Below are 15,981 nucleotides of genomic sequence, written 5' to 3' on the forward strand. Positions count from 1 at the left end.
GAATCTTGTATTTGTGTATGCATTTGTATGGTTAATATACATCTGATCCTATATTGTTTATGGTTATAGATCTCTATGCTTTGATGGTATTATGCTGCTTTGACTCTACAAGTGTTCTTTGAAGCGGGGCAAATGAGGAAAGAGTGGTGAAGTTCTGTCAAAGGGGAAAGGAAACAAGCAATGAGCCAAGCGAAAGACTAAGGTTGGTACTCTCTGCTTCTTTCTCATCTATCTCTCATAAAGGAAAACACAAGTAACTTTAGTTTGTTTGTTTCTAAGATAGCTACCCATCTTAGTGGGACTAGCAGCTCTGAATGGACACTAGTTTTCTCGATAACAAAATGGCGACTCCGCTGGGGAGCGAATAGCTTGCTTGCTTGTTTCTATTTGTTTTCTTTATAAACTACAGATGGAGCCTGAATTTAAGCTAGCTAGCCTTCGAACTGCATTTGCTATGCAAGTGCAAAGTAGATCAACGCTGCTTCAGTCAATCTCTGGGTTTGTTTATGAACTGAACAACTGAGTTGTAACATCCTAAGAGCCCTTGTGGTAGCTCAAGTAACCTCATTAGATTAGCCCCTATACTTTGTTTTTATTGCTTATCATTAGCTCAGCCTAAACCCCTAAACTTAGCTACAAACTGTGAGCAAAAATCAAGCTCAGTCTCGTCCCTGGACCATTGCATTGTCTCTCATTGATAGTCTAGATGCATTGCACCTCACATGTGCTATAGGTGAGATGCATCCTTGTTTCCCTGTGTTATAGGTGTGATGATCAGATAACACTGTTTCTGCCTCCAGATTTTGGTTTTTTCTTCATTGTCTTCAGTGTTATTAAGGAGTTTTGCTATCTGTGATCAGTATATCACTGTTGAAACTCCCTTCCTTTGCATTATTCAACCTCCATTGATAAAGAATTGTGAATGTTTTTATGTATCTTTCGTCATTTACAGTTCTCCTTTACAAACAATAGCTTAATTGAATTGTCATCTGTTGATTTGAAAGTGTCGCAAGTGTCATTTTCAGTCAAAGAAAAGAGTCTTCCTCTTGTTGATAGTCGATTACACTTTTGCCATTGTATTTGATTTGAATTAATAGTATTTCAAGTGTCGAAAGCAATTTTAAATTCAAAATCACAAAGTGTCGTCTTAGTCCTCCTTTCGTTTTTTGAAAAGAAAATTGTTAGTACTATCGCTTTGAAAGAAAAATAATTCAGATCTGTACTTAGCATTCTTTTTGTCATTCACACATTAAGAAAGCGGAAAACAAATACATGCATGTGCATTTGCATTTAGACTGCTTGTTGATATTGATTTAGGAAAAGTGCATCTAGTGTGTGCTCTCTGCTCTATGTTGAAAGAATTTTACTTCTCTTTCCTTAGTAGCTAGGATTTTCATTGCAAAAAGAAGGTAAACGATTGTTTATCATCTTAGATTAAATATTTAGGAATTGCATATCTACATCACGTGGTGAACCTTAAAGGAAAACTTCTTAAGAAAGATCAACTGTAAAATAAATTTCAATGAACATAAAAACGCTTTGGAACCTAACGCACAACATTTAGAAGTCTAGGCTAGAGACATATTCCGGCATCGTAAATCCTGGTAACTATCACTTTCATCGTAGGTTGGGTGATTCCTCCTCTTTGAGACGACAAGTGCCAGTATGGACTTGTGCTCCCATGTACCGTTGAGTATATATTGGGAGACCACAATAGGCTATATCCTTTATCCTTAGTAAGCCGTGTCTGCCGCCTTATCGATCACAATGCACTGAACACAGCATTCGGGAAGATTGACTGCCGTACCGTAAAAAGTATTCTGTAGTTTTGTGATTGGTTTGGTAATCCATCTATCTAGATTTCCAGAGTAGCCACTTTCGTTCCTTTTTCGACTCCTTAAAAGAAAAAGGTCCATCTGAGCACTTGTCACTTCAAGCTCATTAAAAATCGAAGGCAACTAGAGTCATCTTTAGCTTTTTCTCGACTCTTAAAAATTGAAAAAGCAAGTTGTGTCAAAGTTTCATAAAATTTATTTTAATCGGACTAACGTCACCGTTCCCTCGTTGGTCTTAGGTTGAGAAAATGGAGTCCACTAATCAAGGATTTCCCCTTGGGGGAAATCCCAGTCCCTTCTCCTCTTGGGGAGATATTGGTGCACCTCATATGGCCACATTTTCGCTTCCAGGACTGACAATTGGCCAGCCGGTATGGCTTTTCTCGACCTCTGTCGTTCAAAGCACCATGATTCCTAAGCAATCGAATTAGCAATCATTTTAATCTCTGTCAAACAACTGTACAATAAAGCTCTCTGTTCTCCTCCACGCACCTCTCAGAACTCTCTAACCTTTTACAAATGATTTTCAATACATTAAATAAAACTCATCTAGGAGAAAATAGATCGACCCAAAACAAGGGCGCTGTTTCAATTGAAATGATGAAAATAGGAAAGGTCTGCTCTAAAAAGGAGCAATGTTACATTTATTTTTTGATGGCCAATTAAAAGACAGAATCTGGAGCGTAGACCATCTAAAATGCAACTGAGGTCAAAAATAGGCAAATCGACCCTATTTCTCTGCTTATGGTTGGTATTCTGCGTTTAATTTGGGTTTGACTGTCTATTCACTTCCGTTACCATTATACCACCCTCCCAAAATGTCACGACATGTGTCTCTGCTGAAGGCACGTTTCCATGCTGCCACATAGATACCCATTGTTCCAGATCACAACCCTGAAGACGTACATTCACCTTCCAAGTTTCATCCTTTGCAAATGCATTACTTTAAAGTTTCCCCAATCTATAGTTAACACCTCAAGACTCCTAAGAGTACGTAATGCTTCACGGACAGGAACATCCAAAAGAGAACCTGGAAAATGTAGTTCTACAGCCTTTATATACCTACGACACCGTTTAGCCACTTGCTCTGCAATAATTCGACAATTCTCAAAATTCAAACATCTCCAGAAGTCTTCATGAACACTAGCAGCATGCCAATGTCTACACACTAGACCAGCTTTAAAACGCAGTCCAAATCATCATAGTTAAGCATTTCCACATTATCCATATCATCGTTGACATTCTCAATATCCTTTCAGTTTGCAGGAAAATGCAGTAATTTGGCACGAATCTGGGTGAATAAGAGAAATTTCTTTGGCTCTGAGACTGTATGGGTAGCGCGCCCACCCAACGTGTAGCGTGCGGCAAGTGCGTAGCGCACTTGATATTTAACACGGGCTGTGGGCGTTATATGCGTAGCACCCCTTATATGGGTAGCGCGCCACCTCTGTGTCGTTTACCTTTTTGAAACGCTGGCATTACTGCGCTGGATTTATAAAACAAGTTCTGTTCCCGCATAGAATCGACCTCATGCTTAAATCTTTTTATTTCAGTTGTATCTGAAACAATTTGGCTTTCCTTACAAATTGGCGGCAACTTCACACAATTACCACTCAAGCTTGTCTTGCTGCTATCTATGACCTTATAATGTTGATGTCTTGTGGTAACCTCCTCTTCATTTTCAGAATCAGCCACATTTCTGTTTCTTTAGTTGAAGATGATGAAGGGCACAAGGTCGTTTCGAAGGTAAATGCACTACAGTCTCCAGCTACAATCGCTTCAACTACTTTATCTTCACTCAATCTAGCGATTTCCTTAATGTAACTGAATCCATTAGAGTCAAGTCCTAAGTTCTCTTTTGTGCCCTCTGCTGGAACTATCAAAACTTCACGTTCTCTTGATACACCTGCCTGTGTACTTGAAAACCTTTTGGAAATTTGAATAACAGTAGCCCCAACAACTTCCAGCAGAAGCTGCAATTTCTCCTTGTAATGGTACAAATGAAATGGCCCAACAACAAATGTGGTTCCACATAAGCATGCTTCTCGATGTTTTGGATCTGCAATCTTGACTTGTACAGAAACTCGCCCACATTTTAGTGCCATGGAAGGAGGAAAGCTCAAGCAGTTCGGAATCTCTGAAGGTAAAGATGTTTGCCCCACCATGGCCTGAATAGCTCCCATCACATCATTTGTTATAGGAGAAGAAACTTCAACAATAAGATGTGTACACTCTGACATCCATTTCTCTATTGCGTAGGCTCCCATTGATGACACAATGGTACATAAACCATGTTTCCAGTTCAATTTTTCTAGAGCTAGTATACAGAATAAGAATGGAACGAAGTTCAACCTGAAAGTTGAATTATTTGTTCCAAACGTTATCAAGTCCCCGTTACTTAGGATTGTCTCCTTATTTGCTAAAGAAAACATGGGCTTTGAGAAAATTTCCTTGTTGACAAATGTGCCAAACTTTGAAAGATCCTTCAGGTGAATTTTTGGTGAAGGGACGCTTGAAAAGCACTGCAAGGCCTTCTAAGAAGAGGTTGCCTCAACTATGATCTCCACATGCACACTTGAGATAGTTTTATCAGTTTGAATTGCCACTGCACAATCTTTCCGACCAACTTTGTATGTTCCTTGAGATACCAAATAGTAATTAAAACAGTAGACCCATCAAACACTGTAATGGCCAAAATCAGCTTAGACAGATTTTTCTAAACAATGCCCCACACAGGCAGAGTTTGCTAGCTTTCGATTTCACATACCATTTCAATAGCTTTTAAGGTAATTGCTCTACAAAAGCAATGTCAAAATCTTATATATGTGAATTATAATTTGAATCCAGCATGAATTGCGACTACTCCGCCTGAAAGGTCTCATATTCAACTTTCTCAAAGCCTGCTTCCTTAATCATTTCAACGAACTTTTCCTGAGATGGAAACTTGCGTATGCTCTCCACTAAATATTGGTAAGACACACGATCCCCAGAAAATAGGAAAAAAAGAGCTGACACAATTTCAGCACTTGGAGGAGGATGAAGATGGTCTTTGGACCATGGATTTTGATGGCGCAGTAGGTAGTGACGGTGCTGGAATTGGTGTGTGGATTCGTAGTCCATTTTCCGCTCCAGATAAGGTTCCAAGCAAGGTGAGAGTATGTTCCTACAAACTAGCATTTGACTGTTCTAATAACGAAGCGGAATATGAGGCTCTCATTGCTGGCCTTAAGATTCTTAGAAAGCTGAAAGCAAAAAGAATTGCAGTATATGGTGATTCAGAGTTGGTGATAAAGCAGGTGAAGGGTGAATTTCAAGCCAAGCATCCTCGCATGAGGGCATACCGTAATGCAGTTTTAGATATTTTGAAACTCTTTGCTGATCATACTTTGACGTGTGTGCCTCACATACAAAATGGTGTTGCTGATGGACTGGCTAAGGCAGCAAGCAATTTAAAAATTCCAATGAATTCCAACAACAAATTCGAGATTCATGTGAAACACCGCCCAACTATTCCAGATAATCAGCGATGTTGGCAAGTCTTTCAGGATGATGAAGAGATTAATGATTTTCTGCAGAATAAGGGTAAGTTTAAAGACACCTCCATAGATACAGAACATGATGATGGTAATGTTGATATACAAGTAAATCAAATGGAAGTGCTACAACTTAAAGATAACATTATTCCTAAGGGATTGATTCCTTTGGAGGAGCTGTTTGACCAAGACGATGTAGCCCACAAACCGACATTGAGACCGACTGAAAAAGGTGTTGAAGAGGTAAACATTGGGACAGCTGAGAATCCCAAGATGGTAAAGCTATCAAAGTCATTGTCACCAAAGGTAAAGGAAGAGTATGTCAGATTGTTGTCTTCATTTTCTAATGCTTTTGCATGGGATTACTCAGATCTGAAAACATATGATACTAATATCATTCAGCATACTATCCCTATAAAACCAAATCAGAAGCCTTTCCGTCAAAAGTTGAGGAGAATCAATCCTAAGCTGCTACCATCGATAGAAAAAGAGGTGAACAGGTTGTATAAGTCAGGAATCATTGTGCCTATCAGATTTTCCGATTGGATATCAAATTTGGTACCCGTAAGAAAGAAAACCGGTGAGATCTGTTTATGTATTGACTTCAGAAATTTGAATAAGGTGTCCTTAAAAGACAATTATCCGCTGCCCAAAATGGACCATATATTGCAGCGAGTAGTTGGAGCATCAAGGATGTCACTACTCGACGGCTATTCAGGATACAATCAAATTTTAGTGCATGAAGATGATCGTGACAAGACTGCGTTCACCACTCCATGGGGAACGTTTCATTATGCAAAGATGCTGTTTGGTTTGAAAAATGCAGGTGCCACTTTTCAGCGTGCAATGGACATGGCTTTCGCCAATGAGAAAGATGTATTTTTGGTTGTTTACCTTGATGATTTAACCATGTTTTCAAATTCTGATGAGGAGCATTTATATCATTTGAAAATTATTTTCCAAAATTGCAGCAAATATGGCATTTCGTTGAATCCAAAAAAGAGTCTTTTCGCCATGGATGAAGGCAAGCTCCTTGGCCACATCATATCAAAAGACGGCATTCATGTGGACCCTACACGTGTTGAGGCCATCCAACAGATTGAACAACCCCGAAACAAGAAAGAAATAGAGTCATTTAATGGCAAACTGAATTTTCTGCGTCGTTTCATTCCAAATCTTGCCGAGCATCTTAGAGAAATCACGAACATGCTGAAAAAGGACAGTCAGTTAAAGTGGACAGAAGAGGTGGTGAAATCATTCAATTTGGTAAAGTTAGCTCTTTCTTCAGCCCCTACTTTAATTAGCCCGGACTACACACAAGACTTCATTTTGTTTTCATTTGCTTCTGAGCACACTTTGGCAGCTGTACTAATGCAAAAAAGGGATGGAGTTGAGAAGCCCATTGCCTTTTTCAGTCGTATTATAAGGGATGGAGCATTGAAATACAACATTATTGAAAAACAAGCACTTGTGCTTGTAAAGGCCTTGAAAGATTTCCGTGTGTATATATTGCATTCCCACATTATAGCATATGTTCCTAACGCAGAAGTTAAAGATGTTTTGGTACAGGCAGATCCAGAAGGAAGGCGGGGTAAGTGGATTGTTGCGTTGTTAGAGTATGATGTGGAGACTAAACCAACCAAGCTGATCAAAGGATAAGGACTCACCAAGTTAATGGCTGAAACAAATCTACATGTTCTAGATATAAATTTGATTGCTGCTATGTCCGATGAAGATGAGGAGAGTCCGTTAAATCAGGTATCTGATATTTTTGTTTCTTCCCCTTGGTATGCTGACATTATATACGTACTTCAAAATTTGTCTTCACCTCCCGGGATGCCTAGAAATAAGAGTAGAACATTGAAATTGAAAGCTGCAAAATTTTGCATACTGAATTCTGCGTTGTATTGGAAAGACCCTGGTGGAATGTTGTTGAATTGTTTGGTAGAGGAGGAAGCCAAACGAGTTGTGGAAGATTTTCATAGAGGTGACTGCAGGGGCCATCTGTTTTGGAAAACCACAGCGAATAAGATTCTAAGGGCAGGTTTTTATTGGCCTTCGTTATTTTCAGATGTGTATAAGGCTGTTAAGAATTGTCACGAATGCCAAATTTTTGAAGGGAAGTAGAAACTACAGCCTTTGCCTCTCAAACCAATTGAAGTTAGTGCACCATTCCAGCAGTGGGGCTTGGATTTCATTGGGGAAATCCATCCGGCATCGTCAGGACAACATAGATGGATATTGACAGCTACGGACTACTTCACAAAATGGATCGAAGCAATTCCCACCCGACAGGCCACGGATGCAGTAATTATCTCTTTTCTTGAAAATAATATTCTGTCACGTTTTGGGTGTCCTAGTAAGCTAATCACAGATAATGCAGCAGCATTCAAGTCGAAGAGAATGGTTGAATTTTTCTATAAGTACAATATCAGCTTGGGGCATTCGACCGCCTACCATCCACAAGGAAATGGGTTGGCGGAATCTTCAAATAAGTCCTTGGTAAATATCATTAAGAAATTGCTGGAAATCAATAAAAAGGGCTGGCACAAGAAATTAGTGAATGCACTATGGGCTGATAGGGTAAGTCAGAAAAAGTCTATTGGCATGTCTCCTTTCGAGTTGGTGTACGGGACAGACGCGGTTTTTCCTACTTCGCTTGCTATCCTGGTAGTCAAATTTCTTCAAGAAGCTGGTAGTGAGGAAGATCCCATGCAGAGGAGGATTAATCAGATGATTCATTTACAGCAGACACGAGAGGAAGTATTTCAAAATACTTTCAAGTTGCAGGAGTGCATAAAGAAGATTTATGATAGGAAGGAAAAGACAGATAAGTTTCAGCTGGATGAGGTAGTTTTGAAGTGGGATGCCCAGAACGAAGATAAGGGAAAGCACGACAAATTTGAAAATTTATGGAAGGGTCCTTATAAGATTGCAACATATCGTGGTCAAAACGCTTTTCTTCTCAAGGAAATGAATGGAGATGATTGTCCTGGAGGGCCGATCAATGGTCGGCTGCTAAAGTGATACCACTTCTGAGTATTTTCTGCTCATTTCATCATCATTGTATATATCGTTTTACTTCTGTTCTATTGCATGTGTGTACTGATCTCTCATCTTCAGTCTGGGGCCCGCAGTGAAGGCAATAATTCTGGAGATGAAGGTTAGTTGGTTTGAAATTTGTTGAGTCAGTTTTATCAGTCCTTTTAGTTTTAAAATCGAGTCAGTTTAGTCAGAGTTGTATTCAGTTTTCAGTCAAATCTTCAGTCAATAAATGTGTCGAAGTTTTGTGTTAACTATTGAAATAATGACTCCATCGCCCAATGGATGAAAGCACTGGTCTGCTCTCCTAGAGATCTGCCGTTCTTGGCATCTCCAAGGAGCCACCATCCCCATTGGAGCCAATGTTAGAGTCGGTCCTTACAACCCTCCGTCAGAGATCTTTTCGCTTTTGCATATCATTTTTAGGTGTCTCGCTCATTCCACTTCGTTGCATTTCGCTAGGGGCATGCCATTGACTGACGAGGGGGTCTAGTTGTCTTGTGTTTCCTCATGCTTGTCCCTGCAGGGTTAGTCAAAAATTTCTCAAAAATCACCGAAGTACATGATCATTGCATTCATTGTCATAAATGATTAGTTTAGTTTAAAAAGTCTTTAGTCTTAGAGTCTAGGGTTTTCAGTCCTTTGCATACATGTAATAAAAGCCCGCAGGTCATGAGGTTGGTTTCAAAAGATTCTCATTTAATATTTTTTCTCAGAAAGCATTTAAAAACATTTTTAGTCCAAAACTCTGTTTTGGAACTAAAAATTGTTATTGTAAATAATTGTATTTGTTTCATCTCAAAAAAGTTTCATAGCAAGCCTCTGATCTTTTCCAAAGCCAAATGCCGGATCCCTGCAAAAATCAACAAAGTATTATCAGTTCAAGACTCAGAAAAAGAAAGGAAAAGCCAAGGAACAACATTATATTAAGTGATCGAATGATAAAGTGCCAAACATTATAAAAGTGGGTTAGCAAACAAATTTAAATCAAATCTGATTTGGTGAGATATTTTCTTCACATATAAAAGGGGCAAACAATTTCATTTGTTCAAAAATCCCAAGGCAGAAATCGTGTTTGAGCTCTTGAAGGCCGAAGCCGTGTTTTCATACCCGTGGACAGTGTTTGGAGGCGTGCGCTACCCATACAGGGTGTGCGCTACGCATATAGTGCGCGCTACGCACTGGGCCTCACCAGCCAGTGTTAAAAACCACAGGCGCTACGCACTTGCTGTGCGCTACGCGTTGGGTTCGTGCGCTACGCACACAGTTACAACACCAAGAAATTTTTGCTAGTGCGTCCAGATCTTGCCAAATCGACTCCAAAGCTTGCAAGTAGGTTTTTGATGGCTGCTCAGTCAATTTTAAAATGTTTGTAGTGTGTTTAAGGTGGGAAACTTAAAGTGTTGGGTGTAGAGAGGTGAAACCCTATGCTCCATACCAGATTTATTCCTTAGGGTTTTAAAGACATGTGGGTGGCTTTGTGAATATTTTCCCATTCTCCATTGATGAAATATAGTCCCATACTCATTTGTCAAATTTTAGCCAACATTGCAAAGGTTGTACATTACACTTTTTGTTCATTTATCAAAATTTTCCAGCGCTAACATAGTGAAAACGAAGTCAATGGACAGAAAGGAAGATCTAAATTTCCTTGCAGACTATGTGAAGGTGATCATGCCCTCCACCGTTGTCCTTTCTTAGATGAAGCTAAAAGAGTCTTTGATAACCGTCCTGCGTCACTGCAGCGACTTGCTCCTGGATACAAGAAACTCTTGCCGAGTCCATCACTAGTTGAAAATATGACTGACACACTTTTGTTGTCGGTCGAAGCACCTATCATTGAAGATAAACCCTTTGAGTCACACTGGACCAAATTCAACAGGTCGAGACGACAGTCAACCCAATCTTGTCTTCAGAGGGTCCACCTTCAGATGATACCGTCGCCAAAGAGAATGAGAATGACACTGTTCAAATTCTTTTCGTAAACATAGACTCCGATGAACATGGGGGTAATCTACCCATTCCTTTACCGCAGGGAGGAAGTTCGTCAGATATTTACCCAGCCATTTATTCGGTCCCTCCTCCAAGCAACCTAGTCGTTTCCTTCGATTGGAATCTACTAGGTAGACCCTGCCTACCATCTAATGTACCATTCCGAATCATAGTACAAGCTTACAGAATGATCATGGTTGGTACTATTATAGATGAAGGGGATTCTCTGAGTATCCTTTCCTCCACTGCTTGGAAAGTGCTTGGTTCGCCATCACTTCTACCTGAGATTCGAAATCTGACAGGCTTCAACAAAGGAACCAGTCGACTATTAGGGATCCTTCTAAATTTTCCTATAACTTTGAGAAGGAAAACTGTTCATCTAAATTTGATGGTAGTCCAAGGACCTTTAGATTACAATCTACTCCTTGGGCATCACTACATTTATAGCATGGGAGCTATTGTTTCATAGCTCTTTTGAGTGATGTGTTTTCCGCATGAAGGCAGAGTGGTCCAGCTCATAAACCAGCTTTCATTCCCTGGTTCACACATAGCTAATAGTCAAATGCCATCCCTAACTGGTCTTTTTGCACAAGGAATGTCTCATCAATCTCTAGTCCATCCACCTGATGAGCGCGAGTGATTCGGTGATTGTGACTGAAACCCAGGGGGCATGCACCTTGGTCTGCTTCGGCAGGAAAACCTTAGGTATAGGGTAGGTTTCCGCGAAGGATATATGACTAGTCTGACACACTCGTCTATTTAGGAAAATGGGATTAGACTGGAATAAGATTCCCTCATCAAAGTTATGTGAGTGGAGGCGACGCACCATTCACCTTTGTTTATTTCAATGGACATTGCCAAGGAAGTGTTTTGTCTGCAACGCGGATGGAGCAATCTCGCAAATGCGAGAACTTTCATATGGTAGCCTGGAAACTCTACTTTTCTTTATACTTGGGGGCATGCAAACCTTTTGTACACAAGTGAAAAGTGATCAGCGTAACTTTAACCTCATAGTTTCTACTAACTTCAACTGCTTAAGTTAGGTGATTGGTCTGATCAACCATTCACCTTTACTGTGACCAATGGAAATGGAAAAGTAAAGGAGATGTTTCTCACCGAGAAGCTATCCTACCTAACCTTAGTAGTTACTTAACCCCTAGGACAGTAGTTGGTCATTCCTAGCTTGTATGTAAAAGGTTCCGGAGCAAAGTTGCGAATGGGGCAAGCTCCCTAAAAAATGAACCTACTGATGAGACATCCTTATTATACGACTGGAACGAGTAGTTTTACGCGAAGTTCAAGCTCATTAAAAGATAAACCTAGCAATGAGCATATGTTCCACCAGAGTTTAAGCTCATGAAAAAAAATGAACCCACCTTCAGTAAATAACCATTGCGATCGCATCATCATCAGCTTTTGAACCTTGGTCGTGTTCTTACCATCACCTCCATTATTTTTTAGCCGATCATATGCCTCCATTTGATTGTTTACCCCTTTTGAGGAATAGCTACAACGAGTGATTCTATTAGCCACCTTCTTTACACTGCTGTGATTGAAAAGTTCCAAACCTTACCTGGAACCTGCTGCTATCTACAAACATCACTCGTTCCTCAGAAAATGAGTCTCCTTTAAGCTCTTTTCATCTAACTCGTAAAATATGAAAATATTGCCAAGCAATTGGCCTCTCCAGCTCGTTAAAGTGATTGGAAGTGCCATCCCTCCTCTAGATTTTAATTTTTTTGGACCTGAGGGATTATTACACAAAAAGATTGAGCGTTTGTCTTGTTCGGCTCATTAAAACTATCGAAAAGTCATCCCTTTCATATTGTTTTATACTTTTTCGGACTTAAGGGATTATATTACGAAAAAGGAATACTGGAGTTTCCTTTCCATCCCTTTTCAGACTCTCTAAAATTGAAAAGGACCGAGTTATCTTTGTCATTAAACTCGTTAAAACAATAGCGACAAACTTGTGCATGTAGACAAGAGTGAGTTTCACTATCGCTAGGCTCATTAAAACATAGTGACGGGTTTTCCTGAAGGGAAAATTGTAGAACAAGCATATGTTATCCTCCTCAAGCTTGAAAAAAATAAAGAGGTACTGGTCAGATATGACTGGGGAAAAATTGGGAAGAAAACTTGAAGAAACTTTATTAGTAGCAGGTCGCTCTTGAACATGACACTTTCACTCCATCACCATGATTGAGTTGGGTTGGGTTATTCCGTTAACCGGTCATATCACCATTGGTCCTCCGTACCATCCATTTCTGGGGTTAACGCTACCAATCCATTTCAGTTTCACTGATATGTTCAAGAGAAGTCGCTCAGAGAATTCACCAACCCAGCTTATGTCTCATCTGCTGCAATACCTTCATGCTTCATTCTTTCATGACCACCACCCTGAACCTTGTATCATTAGATCATTTTCACCTCCACAAAATCATTTTCTCCCTTTCATGTCGTAGATGTGGGATTCATTAAGGCCCTCCTACGACGAGTCACTTCTTGTCGACATCAGCTCATCATCCAAGAAGTTGACCTAGGAACAACCTTTTCAGTACTTTGAAGCTTGCATGCCTCAATGGCAAGTTTCTCACTTCCGGTGGCAGGTTTACATTAATGGCCTTCGACCGAAAGATTTTTCGTGGTGTTTGACATCGACTCATGTATTCACACCACGTGAATTGTTCTGCAGTACTTTGAGGGTCATTATCATTATCAGTGGTTCCTCTCGCGCCTATTAACATCTTACATCATTGGCTGGTAATCAGACGATGTCTTTCCATGTTCGACACCAGAACATCTTTTCACGTGGATCGACTTGTACTTTGGGCGAAGATTGAACGAGTTTTGAAGACCCCAGATCTAGTTTCATCCATCCGGGCTGCGATATATTCAGGAAAATAAAGACATCAAATGTACATCATAGCTACACAGATAATCATCCAAGCTAAGGGATGATGGCTCTACCAGAATCATCAGTTTGCCACACAGATGGTTGTCTGTCCTATGTACATGAAAATGAATTTATAAAGCTGAGCATGGGAATGCTCACCTTAGCTAGATCATGAAAATATTATGAAGATAATGTACTGTATTGTAACTTATTACAGGTCACCTCCTAGTTTGAAAAACCTCCGATCCTCATGATAAAGCATTTCACCCGACATCAAAAGATTCACGACCTCATGCTTTAGGGGGCAACTGTTATAGACATATTTGGGCACTGCAACCCCAATCGCATAGGTCCATAAAACCAAGGGCTTTTAAGTCCCTAAAAGTGTTGTTTCATACCCTAAAGAAGCAAGGTCAGCTGATTACATCATCTCCCAGAAATTCTCCATGAAAAACTACTCTGAATTGGTTAAAACTGGACCATACAAACTGCTCAGTGCTAAGGGTGCGATGCATCTCACCTGCCACATGCAAAAAGTGTGATGCATATTGAAAAGCCCTTCTGTAGGGTGCGATGAGCGAGAGCAGACAAATGGCAGAAGCAGTTGGCTAGGTGGAAACCTAGAGAATCTTCTAGAAACTGTCCATTTGACACTTGCCTCTCTAAATTCGCCCAGGGATGAGTAAGAGATCATGAAATCTCCAAGTGGAATCAAGAACTATCAGAGAGATGACACTAATCAAAATCCCAGAAGCTGACTCACCCACCTGCAAACATCTATATATGGATCCCTCATTCTAGAGATCCAGAGGCTAGAATTTTGTATTTTGTAAGGAAGTGCTGTTGGTTTCTTTGTGCAACATTGTATTGTTGTGTGATCTAAGATTTTCATGAGGTGAAGATGGCTTTCATGCTGGGAGGATGTCGATGGGTCAGACCAATGGGTTGTAATCCTCTCTTCTACTACTTCTATCAATAAAGCTATTTGAGTTTTCCTCCATATGCTTGTGTATCTCTGAATCTTGTATTTGTGTATGCATTTATATGGTTAATATACATCTAATCCTATATTGTTTATGGTTATAGATCTCTATGCTTTGATGGTATTATGCTACTTTAACTCTACAAGTGTTCTTTGAAGTAGGGCAAGTGAGGAAAGAGTGGTGAAGTTCTGTCAAAGGGGAAAGGAAACAAGCAAGGAGCCAAGTGAAAGACTGAGGTTGGTACTCTTTGCTTCTTTCTCATCTATCTCTCATAAAGGAAAACACAAGTAACTTTAGTTTGTTTGTTCCTAAGATAGCTACCCATCTTAGTGGGACTAGCAGCTCTGAATGGACTTTCCCAATAACAATTTGTAGTGATTATGTTGGTGATTTTATGGCTGATTTTCCATGGTTTCTATTTTGGCTATATGTTGGCTATAAAATGGTTAGTTGATGTATTCTATCTATGTCTCTTGACATGTTTTGAAAAGTTATTGAATGATTGATGGATGCATGGACTAACAAGAGTTATTGCAACTAGCTATAGACAAATTAGAGCCTCCTTGGTGATTCTCAGATGAAGACTATTAGTTTACGATCATATATGAATTCATGAAATGTAGCTTACATGTTTTCCATGCAGTGGTTTCGAGGCTAGCCTGAAAAAAGTGGCTCAGATCTCAGAACCATTGATACTAAACTTGGGAGTTTAGGTCATACCCTCATGGAAGAAGGATTGTGCATGTTGTTGGGGCCTCATAACTGCACTCTTGCCTTGTTGTGCATGCGGCTGGGATGCTAGGCCAGAGAAAAAAAAAGGTTCCAACTCAGGGATTGATCACCTTGGGTGGTTTTACATCTTTTGAGTGATCTACAATCCCTGTAGGATGTCACTAACTGTTAATTTTGTAGGCTCCACTTCCTTAACTAAGTCTTGGAGGTCAGGTCATGTCATAGTGACACTTGTCTCATGTTTACCGTGGCAAGATTGTGAATTTGGGTAAATGTGGGAGGAGGTGGTTACATCAGGCTCAGACAACTTTGAGGTCATTTTTGGTGAAAAAATATGAGGAATTTTCCTCCTTAAAAATCTCTCACTCAAATTTGGGGGCTCTTCACTAAGCGTATTCAGAGCCAACCCTAATCTACCATTTTAATGGCTTTTTCCCCACCATTTTCAATCTCTACCAATGGATCCATTCCATATGGACTAAGAATTACAAGGTTATTTTTTTCTTAAGAGGCTTCTTCATTGTGTTATCTGAGGAATATAAAGATTATCATCACGTTTTATCTAAAGGGTCCTAGTTTTGGGGCAATTTTGGATTGTTTTCAACACCTTGGTTCCCATATTTTAACCATTACACAATTTTTATTACCAAGATGTCAATATGGGTTAGGATTCCTATTTGGCAAGCTCACTTGTGGAACTACACAATATCTCATGGCATTGGAGACTCTCTAGTCTGTTTTCTTACTACTGATGTCTCTCACGGGTAGCTTGATGTATACAGCTTTGGAAGAATTTTTGTTGAAATCGATATCAGTAAAGGGTGGACTAACCAAATCAATTTAAAAGTTGGTGACTTTCACTAGACTTAGGTTTTGGACTATAATAATACTACTTTTCGTTGTCACTTTTGTCATCAAACAAGTCGCTTACAAAACTATTTCCTAGTGTTTAATTCTCAATAGAAGTG

At 39.8% G+C, this 15,981-nt stretch overlaps 1 pseudogene; it reads right to left on the reverse strand.

Moving 5' to 3' along the window:
* Positions 1–2,597: 2,597 nt before the first annotated feature.
* Positions 2,598–5,052, reverse strand: LOC149224492 (nibrin homolog; annotated as a pseudogene).
* Positions 5,053–15,981: the final 10,929 nt, after the last annotated feature.

Source organism: Pinus tabuliformis, chromosome Q (assembly GCF_031772625.1).
Source record: "Pinus tabuliformis cultivar Carrire ecotype Pingquan chromosome Q, CPIR1, whole genome shotgun sequence".
Lineage (NCBI taxonomy): Eukaryota > Viridiplantae > Streptophyta > Pinopsida > Pinales > Pinaceae > Pinus > Pinus tabuliformis.